A 6,037-nucleotide genomic window follows, 5' to 3' on the forward strand; every position below is an offset into this window, starting at 1 on the left:
GGTAAAGCTTTCAGTTTCTCGCTCTTCAGTATGATGTTAGCTGTGGGTTTATCATATATGGCCTTTATTATGTTGAAGTACTTGCCCTCTGTACCCATTTTGTTGAGAGTTTTTATCATGAATAGATGCTGAATTTTGTCAAATGCTTTTTCAGCATCTATGGAGATGATCATGTGGTTTTTGTCTTTCTTTTTGTTGATGTGGTGGATGATGTTGATGGATTTTTGAATGTTGTACCATCGTTGCATCCCTGGGATGAATCCCACTTGGTCATGGTGTATGACCCTTTTGATGTATTTTTAAATTTGGTTTGCTAATATTTTGTTGAGTATTTTTGCATCTATGTTTATCAGGGATATTGGTCTGTAGTTTTCTTTTTTGGTGGGATCTTTGCCTGGTTTTGGTATGCGGGTGATGTTGGCTTCATAGAATGAGTTTGGGAGTATTCCCTCGTCTTCTATTTTTTGGGAAACTTTAAGGAGAATGGGTAATATGTCTTTTCAGTATGTCTGATAAAATTCCAAGGTAAATCCATCTGGGCCCGGAGGTTTTGTTCTTTGGTAGTTTTTTGATTACCACTTCAATTTCTTTGCTGGTAATTGGTCTGTTTAGATTTTCTGTTTCTTTCTGGGTCAGTCTTGGAAGGTTGTATTTTTCTAGGAAGCTGTCCATTTCTCCTAGGTTTCCCAGCTTGTTAGCATATAGGTTTTCATAGTACTCTCTAATTGTTCTTTGTATTTCTGTGGGGTCCGTCGTGATTTTTCCTTTCTCGTATCTGATTCTGTTGATGTGTGTTGACTCTCTTTTTCTCTTAATAAGTCTGGCTAGAGGCTTATCTATTTTGTTTATTTTCTTGAAGAACCAGCTCTTGGTTTCATTGATTTTTGCTATTTGTTTTATTCTTCTCAATTTTATTTATTTCTTCTCTGATCTTTATTATGTCCCTCCTTCTGCTGACCTTAGGCCTCATTTGTTCTTCTTTTTCCAATTTTGATAATTGTGACATTAGACCATTCATTTGGGATTGTTCTTCCTTCTTTAAATATGCCTGGATTGCTATGTACTTTCCTCTTAAGACTGCTTTTGCTGTATACCGCAGTAGTTGGGGCTTTGTGTTGCTGTTGTTATTTGTTTCCATATATTGCTGGATCTCCATTTTAATTTGGTCATTGATCCATTGATTATTTAGGAGCATGTTGTTAAGCCTCCATGTGTTTGTGAGCCTTTTTGCTTTCTTTGTACAATTTATTTCTAGTTTTATACCTTTGTGGTCTGAAAAGTTGGTTGGTAGGATTTCAATCTTTTGGAATTTACTGAGGCCCTTTTTGTGGCCTAGTATGTGGTCTATTCTGGAGAATGTTCCATGTGCACTTGAAAAGAACGTGTATGCTGTTGCTTTTGGATGTAGAGTTCTATAGATGTCTATTAGGTCCATCTGTTCTAGTGTGTTGTTCAGTGCTTCTGTGTCCTTACTTATTTTCTGTCTGGTGGATCTGTCCTTTGGAGTGAATGGTGTGTTGAAGTCTCCCAAAATGAGTGCATTGCATTCTATTTCCTCCTTTAATTCTGTTAGTATTTGTTTCACATATATTGGTGCTCCTGTATTGGGTGCATATATATTTATAATGGTTATATCCTCTTGTTGGACTGAGCCCTTTATCATTATGTAATGTCCTTCTTTATCTTGTTACTTTCTTTATTTTGAAGTCTATTTTGTCTGATACTAGTATTGCAACACCTGCTTTTTCCTCTCTGTTGCTTGCATGAAATATCTTTTTCCATCCCTTGATTTTTAGTCTGTGCATGTCTTTGGGTTTGAGGTGAGTCTCTTGTAAGCAGCATATGGATGGGTCTTACTTTTTTATCCATTCTATTACTCTGTGTCTTTTGATTGATGCATTCAGTCCATTTAGATTTAGGGTGATTATTGAAAGGTATGTACTTATTGCCATTGCAGGCTTTAAGTTTGTGGTTACCAAAGGTTCAAGATTGGCTTCTTTGCTTTCTTACTGTCTAATTTAACTCGCTTATTGAGCTATTATAAACACGGTCTGATGATTCTTTATTTCTCTCCCTTCTTATTCCTCCTCCTCCATTCTTCATATGTTGGGTGTTTTGTTCTGTGCTCTTTTTAGGAGTGCTCCCATCTAGAGCAGTCCCTCTAACATACCCTGTAGAGGTGGTTTGTGGGAGCCAAATTCCCTCAACTTTTGCTTGTCTGGGAATTGTTTAATCCCTCCTTCATATTTAAATAATAATTGTGCTGGATACAGTATTCTTGGTTCGAGGCCCATCTGTTTCATTGCATTAAGTATATCATGCCATTCTCTTCTGGTCTGTAAGATTTCTGTTGAGAAGTCTGATGATAGCCTGATGGGTTTTCCTTTGTAGGTGACCTTTTTTTTCTCTCTGGCTGCCTTTAATACTCTGTCCTTGTCTTTGATCTTTGCCATTTTAATTATTATGTGTCTTGGTGTTGCCCTCCTTGGATCCCTTGTCATGGGAGTTCTGCGTACCTCTGTGGTCTGAGAGGCTATTTCCTCCCCTAGTTTGGGGAAGTTTTCAGCAATTATTTCTTCAAAGACACTTTCTATCCCTTCTTCTCTCTTCTTCTTCTTCTGGTACCCCTATAATGTGGATATTGTTCCTTTTCAATTGGTCACTCAGTTCTCTTAATATTCTTACATTCCTGGAGATCCTTTTATGTCTCTCTGCATCAGCTTCTCTGTATCCTGTTCTCTGTTTTCTAGTCCATTAATGGTCTCTTGCATCTCGTCCATTCTGCTTTGAAGTCCTTCCAGAGATTGTTTTATTTCTGTATTCTCCCTCCTTTGTTCTTGCATATTTCTCTGCAAGTCCATCAGCATGGTTATGAATTTTGTTTTGAATTATTTTTCAGGAAGACTGGTTAAATCTATCTCCCAGGTTCCTTCTCAGGGGAAGATTTCGAAGCTGTCTGCGTTAGTATTGTCTGGATCAAATTTTTTTGCCTTTTCATGCTGATAGGTGCAATGGTATGCTATTGACACGTCTGTTAGCTGGGAGAGCCTAGACTTTTTCCAGTTGCTCCTGGCCTTTCTTTACTGGGACAACTGCGACCCCTAGTGGCTTGTGTTGGGCAATTGAGTGTAGACTGGGTCTCTGTATCTTGCCCGGCCAGTATGGAGGAAGCTCTCTTGCTGTGGGTGTGGCCAGCCTCAGGGTGCTGCTCTGCTATTGCGGGGCCTTGGAGGGGTAATGGACGGGGAGCTGTTTGGCTGTTTACCTCCGTGAGGGGTCTCAGAGCTGTTGCCCAGGGGTTAGTGCACCTGGAGTTCTCTGGAATTTCCAGCTGTTGGACTGTGACCCGGGATGCTTCTGTCCAGTTGTGGGGTCCCTGTCCCTTTAAGACTTTCAAAAAGCACTCGCTCTTCTTTGTCCCAGATGTGCCAGTTGCAGGGACCCGCTCACAGGTCTTATTGTCCTGCTTCCCTAGTTTCCAACACCCCATGCATGCACTGTGTGTCTGCGCTCTGGTGCAGATGGTAGGGCTGATGTGTTTAGCAGTCCTGGGCTCCCTCTCCCTCCCTGCTCCAACTCCTCTCCTTCCGCCGGGAGCTGAGGTGAGGTTTCTCGGGTCCCTCTGGGCTGTGGCTTGTATCTTACCCCTTTCACCAGGCGCTGAGTTCTCACAGGTGTGGATGTAGTCTGGCTGTTGTCCTATGTCTTCTGGTCTCTCTTTTAGGGATAGTTGTGCTTGTTTTATTTTCAAAAATATATATGTTTTTGGGAGGAGATTCCCACTGTTTTACTCACACCACCATCTTGGCTCTGCCTCTCTGTGTAACATGATTTTTTTCATAGATGGGATCATAATATTCAAAGTATCCTAAACATTGCTTTTTTATTTAATATTATAGCTATGACATCTTTCAGTGTAAGCTTATGTAACCAACTTTGATCTTTTTGGCTGTATAGTATTCCATTATACAAATATAGAATTTAATTAACCCATTCCCAAATTTGCAGACATTCAGATTATCTCCTTTTTTGTAGTAAACTATCAGAAACAAAGCTACTTTTTAAAAACTGAGATGACCAAAAACTCAATAGAAAAGTGGATAAATAACACAGTAAAAGAAGCAAATAGCCTTAGACATAGAAAAAGATATTCAACATCACCCATTAGAGAAATTTGAATGAAAACTACAATAATTTACCAATATCACTTTTCACCTGTCAGATTGACAAAAATATGAATTATAACATACTTTGTTGATGAGGCTATGAAGAAATGCACTCTCATGCCTTGTTAGTTGGCATATAAAATGGTGCAACCATTTGGAGTCAATCTGGCTAACAAAATTACATATGCATTTATCCCTTGATTTAGCAATATCACTTTTAGAAATTCACCCTAAAGCCTTACCTCCACAAGTATATAACAACTGTACACAGGGATATTCATTAACGTGCACTTTGTAGTAGTGAAAAATCAGTTTAAATAACCATTAATTTGGGCAAAATTGAAAAAAATATGGTATATCGACCCAATCACAATAGTTTGTTCATTTTGTTGATTTTTCTCTGTTGATAGTTTGTTTTTCAGAAAATGATTACATTCTGTTACTGCCAATCCTTACATTTCTTATTCCTTTTCATTTTCTATAGCATTGTACAGCATCTCTAGTATAATTATTTTTTATTAAGGTATCATTGATATACACTCTTATGAAGGTTTTACAAGGAAAACAATGTGGTTATTACATTCACCCTTATTAACAAGTCCCCCCCATACCTCATTGTAGTCACGGTCCATCAGTGTAGTAAGATGCCACAGAGTCCCTATTTGTCTTCTCTGCGATACACTGTCTTCCCCGTGACTCCACACACACCATGTGCACCAATCATGATACCCCACAATTCCTTTCTCCCTCCCTCTACACCCGCTCTCCCCCACCCCTCCCCTTTGGTAGCCATTAGTCCCTTCTCGGAGTCTGTGAATCTGCTCGTATTTTGTTCCTTCAGTTTTGCTTCATTGTTATACCCCACAAGTCATTGGATATTTGTCTTTCTCTGCCTGACTTATTTCACTGAGCATAATACCTTCTAGCTCCATCCAGGTTATGGCAAATGGTAGGATTTGTTTCTTTCTTCTGGCTTAATAGTATTCCATTGTGTATATGTATCACATCTTCTTTATCCATTCATCTACTGATGGACACAGGTTGCTTCCATAACTTGGCTATTGTAAATAGTGCTGTGATAAACCTGTGTCTTTTTGAATCTGAGAAATTGTTTTCTTTGGGTAAATTCCTAGGAGTGGAATTCCCGGGTCAAATGGTATTCCTATTTTTAGTGTTTTTTTTTTTTAAATATGGAATGCTTCACGAATTTGTGTGTCATCCTTGCACAGGGGCCATGCTAATCTTCTCTGTATTGTTCCAATTTTAGTATATGTGCTGCCGAAGCGAGCACCTATTTTTAGTTTTTTGAGGAACCTCCATACTGCTTTCCACAATGGTTGAACTAATTTACATTCCCACCAGCAGTGTAGGAGGGTTCCCCTTTCTCCACATCTTTGCCAACATTTGTTGTTCCTAGTCTTTTCTATGTTGACCATCCTAACTGGTGTGAGGTGATATCTCATTGTAGTTTTAATTTGCATTTCCCTGAAAGTTAGATCTCTAGTATAATTTTAAAGGGTGACCATGGTAGTAGACAGCCCTCTATTTTTCATTAATGATAATGGGTATGCTTCTAAAGTTTGTCCATTGAGTTATTTTTCAAAATTTACTGTTGGATTCAGCTAGCTAATATTCTATATAGGGTATTCAAATGTATGTCCACATGTGACATCAGCTTAATTGACTTTTTAATGTCTTTACTCAGTTTTTGAATTCAGAGTTGCACTAGCCTCATAAAATGAATTTGGCAGCCTTTGCTTGTTTTCTATTTTCTGAAACAAACAATATATCATAAGAGTTAGCTATCCTTTGCAATTTTGTTTGACTCATCTGTAAAACTCAGCCTATGCTTTCTTGGGAAAATTATTTAA

At 38.5% G+C, this 6,037-nt stretch overlaps 1 non-coding gene across 1 annotated transcript; it reads right to left on the reverse strand.

Annotated features, from left to right (window-relative positions):
* Nucleotides 1–5,350: 5,350 nt before the first annotated feature.
* LOC118973757 (U6 spliceosomal RNA) lies at nucleotides 5,351–5,457 on the reverse strand. Its single transcript, XR_005063291.1, has one exon. It is a non-coding gene; the product is annotated as a U6 spliceosomal RNA (small nuclear RNA).
* Nucleotides 5,458–6,037: the final 580 nt, after the last annotated feature.

This window comes from Manis javanica, chromosome 7, assembly GCF_040802235.1.
Source record: "Manis javanica isolate MJ-LG chromosome 7, MJ_LKY, whole genome shotgun sequence".
In the NCBI taxonomy this organism is placed as follows: Eukaryota; Metazoa; Chordata; class Mammalia; order Pholidota; family Manidae; genus Manis; species Manis javanica.